General features: G+C 33.0%; 1 long non-coding RNA gene across 2 annotated transcripts in view; it reads right to left on the bottom strand.

Moving 5' to 3' along the window:
* Positions 1–17,733, bottom strand: part of LOC144287532 (uncharacterized) — a 150,673-nt gene that overhangs the window by 120,801 nt on the left and 12,139 nt on the right. The window contains exon 3 of one of the 2 annotated variants that reach the window (XR_013355317.1): positions 12,721–12,919. The exons of the other annotated variant lie outside the window; for it this stretch is intronic. This is a non-coding gene — a long non-coding RNA (uncharacterized LOC144287532). Of the gene's footprint in view, positions 1–12,720; positions 12,920–17,733 lie in introns of those variants that run through there. 2 annotated transcript variants of the gene reach the window in all.

The raw sequence follows: 17,733 nt of genomic DNA, 5'->3' as shown, positions 1-17,733 counted from the left end.
ATTGATTTGATCTTGTAATATATTACTTATATTTAATCTAATTGTTTTAGTCAAGAAAGGAAACATGATAGTGTTATGCTGATTTTTCCAAAACCGATAAGGTACATTGTGTACATGTCTCTGGCAGGAAAGATAAGTATCCTGGAAAACAAAGCTGTGATTCCTCCACCCTGGCAAAATTGAGCTAGCTATTACTAGAATATGCATCCTTTAGAGATTTCCAATTTAGTTTCCTTCATAAGCTGTGAATACCAGTGAGAATTTAACATCTCGGTCTTCACAAAGGGTACATTTTGTTGTTGTTGTTCCAAACTCTCACATGAAGTATTCTGGCTTATAACCTTTATAAATTAAGGCAAATTAATAAACTTATTTGTATTTAAAAGATCAAGATCACTAAAACTCCTTCCAGATATAAGATTCTATGATAAAACTGATCAATCACTGAAATTTAATTAATAAGTATTAAACTTAAAATGTATTAGTACTGCACAAATAATAATTCAATAGAGTAAAGTTTTAAAGGAAATTTGTTTTATTTTTCCCTTTCATTTAAAAAAAGAATCATCTCATTGGTGGACTTAAATACTGTGACTCTTATGTTGAAGCAAAATTTCATGAGCAGAACTTTATAAATTATAATAATAAAAAAAATTCAGTGTCTCCTGATTAATTGTATAAAGAAAGATGTCCTAATTATTTTATTTTAAAGATAATATTTTAATGTGCACCTCGCATTATCTATTTGAACAAGAGATAACTGTTTCAGCCAACATTGACTAATTTTCACAAGCTAGTGTAACTATATCAACTATGTCATGAATAAAAATAACAATTCTTAGCTACATAATTTTCTCTAGCACAATGTCTTAAACTATCAGTTTAATCTTTCTGTATCCCCTGTAATTTGAAACATGAAATGTGATATTTTATGAACAGATACTATTGTTTGTTGCGCTTTGTCTCCCAATATAAAAGACATAAAATTGAAGACATAAATTAAAATATATATGTATGAACTAATATTGAGAAACATCATTTTAAGTAACTCTAAAATGATTTAAATAAAATAATCTTCCTACTATTTAAGAACTACCATCTTGTTATGGAACACAAGTTTCTTTCAAAAGAACTCAATACTTCACAACTTTTCAACAACCTGGTTGTGTGGTTTATGGATTATTTCTGCAAATATATGTAGATATACTCCAAATTAATTACTTGCATATCCTTCTCACAAACCAGTAGGTAATATATACCTATTAGATTTATAAAGGAATTAAAATCATAAGTGATAAAAAAATCAGAACTGAGACACTGGATAAGTTTTCAGACATAAAGATAAAATATAACTTTTACCAAAGGCCCAATGAGTAGATTCAAACAGGTGTATGGTTGCATGTCAGTGACATCCAATAGAAAAGCAAAATGTCACTGGAAGTACTTTCAGGCAATTATATAAATATAAGCAGATATGATTCTGTTCATAGATACTGAGAGTGCAAAATATAACTTTGGTCACAAGGAATACCAGGGTTTACAGTACAGCCCCAGAATCGGAGAAACAGGAATATTAAACAAGTTATAAGTAAGAAACTTGGATATGGAATAAAAAAGGCAATGATGCAACTATTAGAACTAAATTATAAGGCAAGGGCTAAGCTATAGAAAAACCTCCTCTTCCTTCAGCTAATAAACTCACTCAACCAATTTAAGTATTATTAATTGAGAAACTGCTAGTAATAATTTTAGGTACTAAGTATACAAAAATAAACAAGACATACATCTCTCAAGAAACAATCATTTGGAGACAGACAAAAATGTAGTGGAGTGTGATATGTGTAATATAACTGAAGTTTTCTCAAAGTATAAGAGAATGTTGTGTTAACAAGGGACAGAAAGTTTCAGAGAGGTTTTAAATCTTTAGTCTTACATGATTTTCAAGGCTCCTCTTAAAATGATCCTGTCTGAATAATTTTGGAAGAACGCTTAAAGAGTGAAAACAACAATATGTTTAAAGACATAAAAGCATGAAAATTCTTGATATATTCTGGGAATGGCATAACTTGGTATGACTAAAGAAAATTATTTGAGGGATAAAGTGGCAGGGGCTGAGCCTGGGGAGATAGGGCCATGACCAGATTGAGAAGCACCTGTTATACAGAAATAAAGCTACAGTCTCCATCTGTGACCTAAAAGATCCTGAAAGTTTCCACAATAGTGCTAACAAGGAACTAACGTTATATTTTAGAAAATCAATTTAAAAGGCATGAAAGATTAGTCTGGTAGAAAGAATGGAGATAGCAAGACAATTAAGAAAATACTGAAAAATTCAAGGACAGAGATCATGAGAAACTGAATAAATGTGTTGGCTGACTTGATCAAGAGTAATGAGTGTATTAGAAATGTCTTTGAATATTGATTATAAGACTTCATTGAAAAAAAAAAAAAGACTTCATTGACTATCGTGGATGAGAAAAAAAGAATTAGTGACCACACTTAGATTTCTGAGTTTTAGGATTTGTGGGTGGTACCATCATTCATTGTCTTAGCACTTTGCAATGAGGTGGAAAAAGAGATTTCAGAGAGAAGTAATGACTCACTTAAGAATCTCTATTATTGTTATAGCTGCACCTGTGGAATGCACTGGATATATCAGACTAAAGTCTATTTGATATCACTGTGATATATATGTCCATGAAGAATGTAAGCCTGGAAATGAAGAGTTAAGATGTGTAAGGCTAGAGCAAGCAATAAAATTCAAGGTCATGTAGTTTCAATTCTTTGCAATCAGAACTGAGAATGTGTATGTAGACTGAAAAACACAACTACTTGTCTGTCAATTTTTTTTTTCCTGTTAATGTTTTGATCTTTATCATAAACCTTGTAGTAGGGTCTGATTTTTTACTTTTAAGAGAGTTAAAATATAATGGTTAGCCTATTATTCATCTTGTTTGCTTCTCAATGATTTTTATTTTTAGTTCTACCAAGAACTGACTTACTGTGAAAGGCCAGTAGTAAGAAGAATTCACATGCTTATTTGCTCTCCTGGAAGTGAAGCCCAGATTATGAAGGATTGATTTCTGGAAATGGCTTTTTAAGAAAGTCATAGGCAATCTTTACAGAAAATTAGCTAATAGCCATGACTTTAGTGTCTAATACACAAACTTTTTGCCATCCTCCGTTTTGGCCTCGGTTTTACTAATAATATATATATGTTTAATCATATAAAATAATTAGAATATTTAAGATCATGGGTTGACAATGCTTTCCAGGCATATGATCAATTTACCTGAGACTGAAAATCAAAACTGATTATATTTTTATTCTGTAAATTTATCAAACCATAGATAATAACAGCCAATAGTTCTGGGTCATAAACATAAATGATAATAGGAAGAGCAGCTACCAGTCCCTAAATGTGGAGAGTCTTGCCTAAATACACTACCACCATTATATAATGAATACAAACTCAGATTTTTATAAATGGTAATTTTGGATGAACTGGAAATTGGCAGAAAAGAAAACAAATTTGATTGGAAAAACTATGAGTTGTAATAGTAGAAAAACGTTTGACTAAGAAATACTTGTCAAAAAAAAAAAAAAACCCATCTAAGAAAGTCAAAATGAAACAACTAAGAGTCTATTCAAGTATGGAATTTATGGAAAACTTTTGAGAGGGCTCTCTTTTTTTTTTTAATTTTTATTTATTTATGATAGTCACAGAGAGAGAGAGAGAGGCAGAGACATAGGCAGAGGGAGAAGCAGGCTCCATGCACCGGGAGCCTGACGTGGGATTCGATCCCGGGTCTCCAGGATCGCGCCCTGGGCCAAAGGCAGGCGCCAAACCGCTGCGCCACCCAGGGATCCCTGAGAGGGCTCTCTTAACAAGAATAGCAATTATCTTTTATGAAAAGTAGATGGGAGAGAATGTTCAGCTCATGTTATACCAGACCTTCCAGAAAGAGCAGTTTCAGTGAAAACATGAGTTCCTTCTCTGAGAAGCCAGGGATAGCAAAACAAAACAAAATAAATTAAGTAAATACTCAAAATACTGTATCTTGTTAGTGGTAAAGTATGATATAGAGAATCTTTGTTATTTTTAAAGCAGTAGCAGGGGAAATCTAATTCAATAAGTCAAGCTTCTTATTTGCACATTGTAAAGCAATCTCAACTGAGTATCCTTCATCAGAAGTTTGTCTGAGGATATTTGAAATTGTCCAAAAGAAATGCCTGCACACCAAATGAATCAAGTGTCTGGAACAGTACTTTGACTTCTAGTAAGTAGCTTCTAGTAATTTTGTTTCTGCTTATTTGTACCTTTTGCAATATCAAAAGTTCCTCAAATTGAACTTGATTTGTCTATTTAATTCTTGTTCTCAGATTAAGTCTTTACCTTTGGTCATTCCTGATTTGAAGCACTTTATTTTTTTAAATTCATCCTTCCTCTAGAGACCTTGATTGATGTCTGAATAATTTCAGCTTCTATGTTCCCATCCCCTACCCTCATTCTGCATATGATCTGAGCCTGGGAAATCTCCAGTTTTGCTCAATTTTACCACAAACAAATAGTCCCCTTATATGGTATGTGTTATAGCAACTGGTGGCATTTCACCTGGACACACGTAGGGTGCTTATCTTGAAATTGCCAAGTCACATTATTATTGGCTGCTTTTGTACTGTCTCCTAACTGCTCTGAAGCCAAGGATGAAAAATGTAAAAGTTCTTAGGAAAGTTTAGGTAAACTCTTGGAATTTCTGTTCTACATGATGTGGTAAAAAGTATTAGAGACAAGGCAATACTTCGTATATTCCCCTGAGACTGACTGGATGACATTTTTCAGTAAGCCAGCTGCCAAACCAGGCAAAGAAGTGGGTTAGGCCATATAAAGGATGAAAGAACTGAAATTCTCTGAGATCAGTATGAAGAAGCCATGATTGAAAATACAACAAGGTTTTAGAAACTCCTACATCATATGAAACATATAATCGCAAGTACCACAATTATAACATGGGGCTAAGAATCAATCTAATAAGAGGTAGCACCTTCTTCATACCAGTTCATAATATGACTAAAACAAATCAACAGCTATCACCTACTCTTAGCGAAGAAAAGTTTTGATAATTCTCTTGAAATGCTCTGCTCTTCATATAACAAACAATCACCCTAACCTTATAATTAACACATCTTGGTGGAAGTAATGTTAATATCCTAGATATAAGTCTGAGTCATTATCTCGAATAGCAATATTGTCCAATGAGACTAATTTCAGAGATTGTGCTGATACAGCTATACTTATTTGATTAGCATGTGAGAAGCCTAGCTTCTAGTATTAAGTCCAATACCATTTAGCTGAAGACCAAACTTTATTTTTACTGTAGCCATGCTGATTATTTTATTTGAGTATTACTTCAAGCTTTGTTTCTCTGAAACACAGAATTAGTATGATTAATCAGTGGTATAGGCCTTTTCTAAATAAATGCCTACATCACTACTTGTTCTGCCTACTATAATGTCCCGAGTTCTGTCCATCTCTTGAGATTTTTCGGGCAAGTTTTTGTTAAGAATCAGAAACTCCCTTATATATGGCAACTGTAAAAAAACAACAAAAACAAAGGATCTATGAATCTCTTGTGATTTCTAAGGCATCAGTGTGTTCTGAGTCAAAAACTGCCTCCACAATCACTGATCTCTGACATTCTGTACACACAGATATAAGGGAACCTAGATTATGCAATTCAAAGTACCACAGCTTTGTGAGGTTTTAGAAGTATGGGTGAATTAATGAATCTCCCAAATATAATTCCTGTTAAATTAGAATGACTGGGAATGCACTTCTGAAAAACAATGAAATCAAATTATTATACTACTTAGAAGTTATAATATACAAATGACCCAGAAATGAATGACGAACAATCACAAACTATTATCGGATATTTTTAATGAAATAACTTTCTATGTAGTGAGAGAAATGTAAATTTATTCATCAATACTTCAGATTGAAGGCCTCTGGTCACACAACATATTACCTCTATCTACTTGCATATTCTATCTTGAATGAACCACTGGTTCTGGAGTAGTGACTGCGCTCCTATGTTATATGTTCTTCCTTCCACAGATGACATAACCTCCCTAATTCCCCATTTTTTCTGGGAAATTTAGAATGTAGAGATGTACCTTTTCTTTATAAATAAAGGAATATAATTCTAAAAATATTTTTCAAAGAGTATATATTCATATTACCAAGAAAATTATGACTACATATCACAACACATCCAGAATCTGATGTCTTACTACTTGCCCTGCCAAAGTCCTGGTCCAAGCCACTGTCATCTTTAACCTGAATTATTTAATAGTTTTATAACTGTTTTCTAGGTTCTTGTCCACACTCTTAGTCTCTAGGTTATTCTCAAAAAGCAGCTAGAGAAATTATTTTAAAACCTAAATCAGATTGTATTGGTTCTATGTTCAAATAGCTTCTGTAGTTTCCCATCATGAGCAAAGCTTTCACCACAGCCTACAAGAACGGTATACTCTTTACATTTGCCATTTTTCCAAGTTTACTTCCTTCTAGCACATACTCAACAGCCTCAACCCTACCTTACTCATTCTGCTCCAGTTGTACAAATGTTTCTGCTCTTTGACCTCTGAACACATTCATCCTTCAGAGCCTTTGTACTTGTCATTCCGTCTGCCTAGAATTCTCTTCCCCCAAATATCTAATCCACCAGCCTCTTTCTCATCCTCTGTGTCTCTGCTCACATACTCTCTTAAAGACAAATGCTTCCTTGACTACTCTAAATAAAACGGTACGTGCCCCAACCCACTGCAAAGCATATTTATACTCATACATGACTGTATTTTTCTCCATAATACTAATGTAACTTAGTCTGGCTTCATTACCACATTGTAGGCAAGAATTCTGTCTATATTATTCATTTATAATACTGTAGCACCTGGAATGATGCCTAGTATATGACAGGCACTAAATCAATCAATGAATCAATTTGTTCAATGAATGACTGGGATCATTGCTTAGTGATGGAATTACATAACTATTGGATTTAATAACTACTTTTAAAATAAAATAAGCAAGTTAGGGAAATTTCTTCATTTCTACCAACTTTGAAATCAACTTAATTCCTGGATATAGGAATTATCTGAAGAGAAACCTAAATATATTTTTATGTGAAGAAATATTTTTTTCAAAAATGTATCTCTACCCACAAATTACAACAAATTATTACTCTATACCCATAGCTTTTGTCTCCATAATATTAAGCAAACTATTATGTGATACCAGAGAATGTTGCAGCAGATGACCACTTCCCCTGTGACTATTTTCAGTATGGTACAGATGTGCTTCTGAGAAGTGCATTATAAATGGATCCTGATTAAGATGCAAAGGAACAATCAAGTGTATCTATTCATTCCCTGAAAAGTCATGTGATTTATAAGATTAACTCAAAGCCTGTACCATCTGTGACAAAGAAGCAGTGTAGAGGACATTGTGTCTTCTGCTGCTTCTACTGGCCTCTAGATGGCTCTACAGTGCTGAATCTATTTTTTATTCCTACTCCTCTAGCCACAGAGGAAATTGTGACAGGTTTTATTTAGAATATCTTTAGATCTCATTTCCTCCAAGATGGCATACCTTTGTATGAAGAAAGTCAACTTTTGATAGTCTTTCTTTAAGAATCAAATTATGTCAAATTTTCACCATTAACTGCATTCTCAAGGCCTTCAAAAATGTCTGTACACCTATGCAGTAATAGTGAAAATGTATTGTGTCTGTAAGAAAACAGGTGTCTACTATACAGTTCTGACAGATTTACTTTCAATTTTAACATGAACCTGGTGTATCAAGGGATGTCTTCTGAGTCATCTCACCATATTTGGATGCAACAACGATTGGTATTCGTAGCTAATTTCATGGGGAAGCAGAATAAAATCAGAGTGAGCTTGAATAAGAATTCTTCTTTATTTGCACTTCCCAAAAATTATAGTGTCATTCTCACTACACCAATATAGAATACTACCTCATAACTGGTTGGAAAAAAAAAAAAAAGTTTGGTCTTCTGACAAAAACCTTTTAAATAGCTTTTAGTTCATTTTCTCATCCCTGTTGTCATTAGAAACAGGTATTCAATTCATATTAATATATATAACTTAGCTTCTACTTAAAAAAATTAGGACTATATTTCTCAAAAATATGATTCTGGTGAGGCACATAACTCATGATTTAGTGGATTTTTCCTGAAAGTTGTCCAGGATGAGATATAATATTTTGTATTTTCTTCATAAAATAATTATGGCTACTCTCTTATAGATTTCAGAGAGTTGTGGGGATAAATAGAATATTGGTTCAATAAAACCAAATAAAAGGGATCCCTGGGTGGCGCAGCGGTTTGGCGCCTGCCTTTGGCCCAGGGCACGATCCTGGAGACCCGGGATCGAATCCCACGTCAGGCTCCCGGTGCATGGAGCCTGCTTCTCCCTCTGCCTGTGTCTCTGCCTCTCTCTCTTTCTCTCTCTGTGACTATCATAAATAAATAAAAATTTAAAAAAAAATATCTTAAAAAAAAAAAAAACAAATAAAAGCCTAGAAATTAATTAAACCTTATTTTTTCACTGGAAATTGTGATCTGAAACCAAAACCAAACCAAAGCAAAACAACAGACTTGCAGTCAAATTTTCTTGAGATCCTGATTCTTTTCTCTTACAGAAATCGTACTGTCAGGTTTCCCCTTTGTCCTTTTTTTTTTTTAAGATTTTATTTAAAAAAAAAAAAAGATTTTATTTATTTATTCATGAGATACACAGAAAGAGAGAGGCAGAAACACAGGCAAAGGGAGAAGCAGGCTCCATGCAGGAAGCCCGACGTGGGACTCGATCCCGGTACTCCAGGATCATGCCCTGAGTCAAGACAGACGCGCCCAACCACTGAGCCATCCAGGGGTCCCTTCCCTGTCGTCCTTGACTCAACTCTCAGAAATTTTTCCTTTGTCATTATCCCACTTGCACTTATCTGAAATGATGCTGGAAAACATGCTTTCCTTGACTAATCTGACTTTGAAGCTGATCTTTGTCTCGTGTTTAGCGGCCTGAAAGTTCATTTATAGCTCAAAGATTTAAAAGTATTTTTTAGTCTCTGCTCATTGTTTCTTTGGTAACATAATTCTTTAATGGGCTTTTGATTTATTCACTTCTAGTCAGTTCTTTGCACAAGTAATTGTTCTCAACGTTTTTCTTCTTGATATGATTTTCAAATCCATTTGATTGCTTCCTTTCATATCTTCATATTTCTCACCAAATCTGACATGGCTATCCTGAACCCATCAGTCTTACATAGGAAGATTATACCTTACTATATCTTCTTTGACTTCTGTCACTTCTTCTAACTGGAAAATTTTATTGGACCCTTATTATTGAAAATATTTTTTAAAAAGTCTACCAAAAAGCAGTCAAGTTTTTCAAATCTGCAAAGTTCTGAATTTATGTAATGTTATTTTTGTTTTTGCATTTGTTTACAGACTAGTTCATTTCTATCTCCTAAACCTTGCAAAGTATAGCCAATAATAAGTAAAACACTACTAACATGTCTTTGAAACATTTCCTCTAAAGCTAAAGTAACCATGTGTCTTGCCTCACAAGTGATTGCAGTTTTCGCTCTGTGCAGTTTGTCAGTACACAGCATATACCACGGTCTTTCCAGTGCCTGATATTGATTTAATGGCTCCTTGTGATCTCATTCCTAATTAAATAACAAATATTTTTAGGGTTTTTATAGAAGTGTACCTGTCTTTCAATACCAATTTATGTTTTAAGGTAAGTAATGCTACCAGTCACAAATGAAATAAGACCTAATTCTATTCTTAGTTTTTTATTTCCCCAAAAAGGTTGTCACTAATATAAAGTTTAAGGTAGGCTATTCTTTTTTTTTTTTTTTTTTTCTTCTAGCTATGTCTTCTGGAATAAGTTGCTTCCAAGATCTCTCTAGCAGGTGAAAGGTGAAGTACAGACAGATGACTTCATGGAATGATTTTTAAGAGCCATGCCTGTGAGTGACATTAATTACTCCTATCCAAATCAAATGGGCCAAAATCTAGTCTTATAGAATCAGCACTAAAGCAAGGAGCTTGGGAAATGCAGTTGAATACATGGATTGTTGGTGAGGGCTACAAATGTTTGCACAGTGGTTAATTTATGAAAGAGAAAAAGCAGTTGTAGCTAAAGATGCAAGGTAAATTTATTTTTGGAAACTGATTGTAAGTTGCCTTTGATATGCAAGGGGAGGTTAAAATAAAGATGAACATAAGTTTGAACTAAAAAACAAACAAGCAAACAAGCTGTTTTAGAACACTTAAGTCCAAGGAGCCTTCACAGGCTCTTTATAGACTCATAACCTCACAGTGACAAATGCATATGAAATATTTAAGAGATTCTTAAGACCTCAGAATGATAAGGAAAACCATCTTTGAAGTACAACAAGCTAAATAACTCATATACCAAACCTTGGAAGAAAAAACTATTTAGAAAATATTAAGTGTTAAAGTTGGCAAGACTTTATGAGCTACAACTATTATAACTAAAACTGCATTATATTTAAGAAAGTATATTTGTTTAGAAATCATATGGAGAACAATTTTCAACAATAGTAATTTTGAGAAAGTGATGTTTCACTATATTACAGATGGAAAAGTCAGTATACATAGAAAAATTTAATAAAAAATTTAAATCTCATTTTAAAAGACCATCATCTTTAGAGGAAAACAAAATAAAATCCTACAAAAAGAAAAAAATACACTTATTGTTAATGACAGATGAAAGAGTCTCCTTCTTCATATGCTATTACATAATAATCTTGAATGTACTATACATGTATAAATATATAGATTTTTATGTTAGAAATGTTTAAAAAGTTAGGTTGTAGAAGTGTTATACATTTCAAAAAAGATTTTTTACAATTATTCTGTTGTTCTATGAAAGAGAACTGATCTTGTAAGAATATACAATATTTAAGAGAGGAGAAGGAAATTATATTCAATCTAGTTTAGGGATATTTGTAAATGTTATTCATATATCCAAGATCAACATTAGAAAGGGACCAAGAGAACTGAACTTCACTGTGAAACAGATTGCTGAGCAGTAACTTGCAGATCAGGTGTCATCTATCATCCTCTTGAAGGATATTTTGACATGAAGTTTAATTTGAGACATCAGTTACCATCTTTAAAAAATCCCACAGCGTTTGTTTTCTACCACTGCTTTTTATCAATTGTCAGAAATGAAACTAACCAAAAGTGCTTCTATGACCTGCAATTTAAAAAATAATGCTCATCTACCAAACTCAAACATGCATATGGATCTCTGACTTGGATAAGAAAGAATTTTTGTTATTAAATTAAAAGGTAAGCCAACATTTCTTTCTCAGTTAAAATGTAAGTATAAATACAATAGCCTCTAGCTATTTTAGACAACATGAGGAATATGACAGATATTTTCTAGAGCATGACTAGAAAAGGAAAATGAAAAAAGCTTATATGCAAGACCAGGAATGATATTTAAAAGAATTGAGGACAGGCCATAATTTTGCCTTTGAAAATTAAAAAAAAAAAAGTTTAATTCTAATAAAAGTGGCATTGTGGTATATTACATAATACATTAGAATTTATAGATTGAATGAAGATAAAATGGATATATCAAAAATACACATATATTAAAAAATCATATTTCAAAAGTCGTATTTGGAATTTTAATTAGGAGTAAGAGAACTCTAAGTTTGTCAAAAAACACAAAATATTTTACCAAGGGGGTTTGTATAAGCTAATTTTAGATAGGAGAAAACCTATCTAAATTCATTTTGAAAATGTAGACATGCTTTATGTTTTTCTAAGTGAGGCTAATATTAGGATATTTCAGGAAAGTTTTTATTCTGAACACATACACAAGTGATAATGATCTTATGTTAATTTCTGGGAATTTTCTAATAGTTTAGAAATCACTGTATTCCTGAAACAATAAGTTTCACAATACCCAACCACACAGTTACTTGATTTATGTTAATATAAAAGATTAATGGCCTCTATGCCAAGATAATCAAAATTGTTCTCATATTTCCATAGTGATGCCCCATTTCTTGAGCATATCAATATAACCCATTCGAGTGGAAAATAAGCCATCAGTAGCAGTAATTTGTATTCAGAATTTCTTTAAAATTCCAACAGTGAGACAGATTTCCAAGAAACAAATTAGAGAACACATGAAACAATAAACATATCATTTCTTCATCACCACAAGCATTATTAAATGCCTATTTACACATATGGGAATAGGATTCTGGATTTCTATTGATATATTATAGGAACACTACAGAAAACAAAAAAACCACTGGATTATGACAGATGAGACCTAGTATCGGTCCATGCTTCTACTAACCAGCACTATAGCTTATGGTTTATGATAAATCACTTAATCCCTTGAGATAGACTATAAATGGATGGGCTCATTTAAATTTTTTTCTTTATTATTTTATAGACTCCTGATTCTCTTACCAAATAATTTATAATATACACATACTACTAAACATTATTATTAAAAATTAATAATTTGAAGTACCTACATCTAGCTAAATAGATTTAAACACATTATGTGTAATACCAAAAGAATAACATTTAAAAAATATTTATAGCTTTCCAGGAGGTGGCGGCGGCGAAAAAAAAATTATAGCTTTCCTTCTTAATATTACAGCTTTATTTATATTGTGTTGCTATAGAGGCATTAAAAAGACAACACAGAGTAGAGGTTAACAACATGGAATCAGGAGCTGGGGCAACTAGGTTTGGATCCCAACTCTGATACTTATTTGCTCTACTATCTTGAGAAAGTTATTTATCCTGTATTCTTGGAGTTTTTTCACCTGTGAAATAGAAATAATAAGAGTATTTAACTCTGTGTTGATATAAACAGTAAGTAATACAGCCTACTGGAGTTTGTGCCAAGTGTTGTTTCTATTGCTACATGTATTTTCCCCCACATTATTAAGGCTTACCTTAAAAAAAAAAAAAAAAAAAAAAAAAAAGATGGTTTTTGTCTTAAATAAGTATCCATCTAAGGCAATTTTCAACATACTTTCATAGAAGTAGACCAATACAAACTTAGTGTTTTTCTCTATTTCAGAAAGCCTAGGTTATGGAATCATGTAAGTAGATTTTAGAATGTTTCTCTAATTAATGTAAGTTCCATTTATTTTCACTTTTTTTTGCCCTCTATGATATCTAGAGAATGCTGTGCAAATAGTATTCACACTGTGAATACTTATTACTATTTATTGTATTGCATTGATTTTAATTGAATTAAAATTTCTACATAAAGTAGCTAAGGATTAGATTTATGCATTTGACAAAGGTATACAGGAGTTCTGAAGCGGTCTCTCAGTTAGTAAATTAGATAATATGGAATAAAACTGTCTAATACTTAACCTCATTCACAGACCAGAAACTAAAAAGGCAGAAGCCTATTTCAGTGGAGTTGACAAAGAATGTAGTGGAAATGGCTGCCATTCTTTCCCTTGTAGTCTCTGGATAAGATTGTCTTAATTCTTTGAATACACTTGGCTGGCAATAGATGAGGTGGTAATGACTTATTCTGGACCATGGTTTAACTGTATTATGGCTGCTGTGCTTTAGCTATTTGTTCAAAAGAAACACTGAGTAAATGAACTGGATCTTAAAGTATTATATAAAAAAGTCTTATCTATGTCACAGAAGTCTGTTTTTCTCTGTCAACCATAGTGAGCCACTATTACCTATTAAAAGTTTCTGTTTTTTTTTTTAAACTGTATACTTTTTTTTTAAAGATTTTATTTATTTATTCATGAGAGACACACACAGAGAGAGAGGCAGAGACACAGGCAGAAGGAGAAGCAGGCCCCATGCAGGGAGCCGGACGTGGGACTCGATCCCAGGTCCCCAGGATTACACCCTGGGCCGAAGGCCGCGCTAAACCACTGGGCCACTGGGACTGCCCAAAAGTTTCTGTTTTTTTATAAACGTCCTAAAATAAACAGAAGATAAAAATAGGGACTATTGTTTTATATATCTTGAAACAATTATTTAACTAGTGGAAGAAGAATAAGTAAAAATAAAAATGTCAAATATTGAATTGCCCCATTAGATCCCCCTTTCTGTACCTGAAGATAGGACATAGCTTCATTAATTTTCATTTGGAAATGTGAACTCTAAAATACTGAAGCTTGATATATAAAGAATATGTCAAAACTGATTCTGCATGTTATCCATGTTGTAATGTCAATCTGAATTTATTTAGCTATGTTCAAGACATAATCTAGTCTGAGTATGGACACACTCTCTCTTTAGATTTTCACTAAACACTTTTATTTTAAGGGTAATCATTTCCTTGATCATCCATTTCCTGGGAGAGTTCTCCAAATGAGAACATGTGAGATTATTTTAGGTTGACAGCTCTCCAGTGGCAGCTTACTTAAACCAGTAATAAGCTCATTAAATCTAAAGATTTCATAGAAACTGTGATAAGAGACACAATCAACTTAAGGGCTTTTCAGGGAAAAAAAATCATAAAAGTATACTTTAAAACAACTGAATAAGAGCTATTTGATTGCCACCTTTCCAAGTACCACCAAGTCATTCTCAGATTGATGGATAATGAATACCAGAAATTCACCAGCCTCACTGTTCATTTTAGCAATGTACACCTTGCCTGGAATGCTCTTCATTCCTTTCATCTATCAAAATTCTGTCCACTTATCAAGGCTGAGCTCAATATTACTTTTCCATAAAAATCTCTTTGAATATGACAGCCTTCAATAATTTTCTTCTTCTCAGAATTTCTGGTGATTTTAGTCTGCATGGTCTTGTCAGCTTTTCGTCACAGGGTTTTGTTTTGAAGTTCTATTTTCAGTGTTACAATCCTGTTTCACGTAATTATTTACTAACTACTTCTATTTAGCACTATATGCCAAATTATAGGAGCTTCTCAAATCTGAAAACATTTATCTTTTATAGGTTGAATTTCCTGGAAAACAAACTCAGAGGCAGAGATTATTATGGAGGACATTTATTAGGAAGATATTTATCTTAGGATAAACATCTGTGGAAAATGGGGAGAGGAGGTGGGGGAAAAAGAGAAGTAGTGTTATGATTTAGTTTCACAATGGTCTGAGAAGACTCCAAAGGGAGCTCTGAAATGCAGATGGCTCTTCACAGGTATCCTACATTGGAACAAAGAAGGTAAGTCTTCAGATTCTCTCACTAAACAGTCATTAGAGATAGCACATCCAAGGAAAGTGGGTGAGATAACTCTTTCTAATTAAAGGCTATTTATGTATGTATGTATGTATTTATTTATTTATGATATTATTTATTTATTTGATAGAGAGTGAGAAAGAGAAAGACCACCAGTGACAGGAGGGGCAGAGAGAGAGGGAGAAGTAGACTCCCCACTGAGCAGGGCGTGGGGACTGGATCCCACTGGATCATGACCTGAGCTGAAGGCACCTGCTTAACTGACTGAGCCACTGAGGCAACCCAAAAGCAATTTATAAAGAGGCCTAAAAACTGAAAGTTGCCTGTTAACAGCCTCAGCAACTAGGAAATTAAATCTTTCACTTTTGAATAGAAATGTAGGTGGCATGTAACAGTATCCATTACATAACCTTAAATATGAAAACTGGGAAAACAAAAAAGAAAAAACCTGAAAAGCAACTCAAGTGGATGCATCAATTAACAAAGATGCATTTTTGGGGTTATAGAAAACTACACCAAAGCAAATAAAGGCTGCAAAATAGATATATATTTGCTCCTCTCTGTAAATGTGGCAGGATTGTTTTGTCATCAGAATTCTCCATGGGATTGTATGAGTTCTTTATCCAGAGTATATTGCAGCCCAGCTTCATCTGCCCAGATCTGCTGCCTTTTTGCGATTATACACTTATTCCCCAAAGGCATGCTCCCTAATAAAATTTCTACTAGAGAGTTTGCATTTCAAAATTCAATGGCATATAGATGGCTTCCTGGGATCAGAAAAATAGAAATATGGCTTGGTTGCTTCTTTTGAACTTTCTGGAGCACTTAGGTATCTGAAGAACCACTCTAAAATAGTGAAGACGTTTTAGTCTAAAATTACTACATTGAAGATATAAGATGAAAGAATCCACATTACACCATGTATTGCAAATCATATTTAATAGAAAGGTAGACTTTGAACTATGAATTCTTCCCTTAATGCACTGTCAACTCCTAATGATAGGACAATGGAAGGCTACAACCATATGGTACCTGTTTCTAGAGCACAGGCTAGCTGATCAGTATCACTCTAATGAAATGTCAAGACTCAGTGATAGGCTGCATGTAAGAGCCTCACTGGTGATCTGAGATAACAATGCATCATGAGAAGCGGAGTATTGGAAATTGTAGGTATAAGGAGTAGAAGTAGATTATGAGACATCTGAAGAATTTAGAAGGAGAGATGAATTCTCTTCACTTAAAAGAGAATCTAGCAGTGGAAAGGTCATATTAAAGGTTTAAGGGACATTGTTTCAATGGAAGGGAAAGAATTTGATAAAGGGACTAGGAACATAAAGGATATGAGAAATCAGTTTTGAGACATCATGGATATTAAATGAATAGTAAAAACATTAACATAGATAATAGGATGATATTCTCAATTTGGTTTTAAAATTGTATGTATGTGTTGTGTGTGTGTATTTGCTATGTATTATGAGAAAGTAAAAATTTGGTAAAAAGTAACAATACTTATATAATTTACTATATATATAATTTACTAAACATTGGTTATTCAACAAAATAAGCACTAATTCAACAAATATTTGCCTACTATGTTCTTAAGGATGAAGATATGGAATGAGCAAAATATGCATTCCTTGCCTTTATGACATTTACATTGCAGTGGGTAATTAAATTTTGCAGATCTCTTATTCAATAATTTTCTAAAGTGTCTTCACATAGCACAAAAGCTATTAAAAACTGAATGCTAAACTCTGTAACTAGCATTCTAGATGAAAATCAATGTGTACCTCTTAGATGAACTCTCATAAGATTTGGAATAAAATGAAACAAATTATCTTCTGTACTTTTTCAGCTTCTTTTCTTCTGTAAGTAAACTGATGGGGAAGTTTTTCTACAGAGTTCCAGTTCAAAATTGGATGCTGAGAGGCAATTATAATAGCAACAGAAGCAAAGATTTTTGATTCTAGCTTTGAAATTGTAGCTAAAGGTCTATGTTCTTGACCTCGTGACTTGCATCACAGTCTCATAGGTAGTAAATTCTTAGGATAGTGTGTCATTCTTATTTTCCAGGACTCATCCTAGAGACTCAGTTTTGGCTGCTCTTACAGATACAACGATTTTATTATTATCCAATTAGCTACAAAATCTCTTCTTACTCAAAATACCTAGAGTGATTTCTGTTTCCCTCAGTGAACATGTACTGATCTTGAGTAGATTATTCTATCACCTAAGATGTTTATAGTATAGGGAAATAGATTAGAACATACCTCTCAGAGGCTAGATATGCTCTTTCTACTTTGCTAATTTAATTAGACTGAATCAATCTACCTGACAATAAAATAATACAAATAATAGTCTGACTTGCTCTGTTAGATGACTGCAAATAAACATCTTTTTTTTTGTTAAAACTAGACTCAATTAATTTCAGTAATAACAAAACAATACT

The sequence above is a fragment of the Canis aureus genome, chromosome 17 (assembly GCF_053574225.1).
Source record: "Canis aureus isolate CA01 chromosome 17, VMU_Caureus_v.1.0, whole genome shotgun sequence".
In the NCBI taxonomy this organism is placed as follows: domain Eukaryota; kingdom Metazoa; phylum Chordata; class Mammalia; order Carnivora; family Canidae; genus Canis; species Canis aureus.
This window is presented reverse-complemented; position numbering and strand designations above follow the sequence as displayed.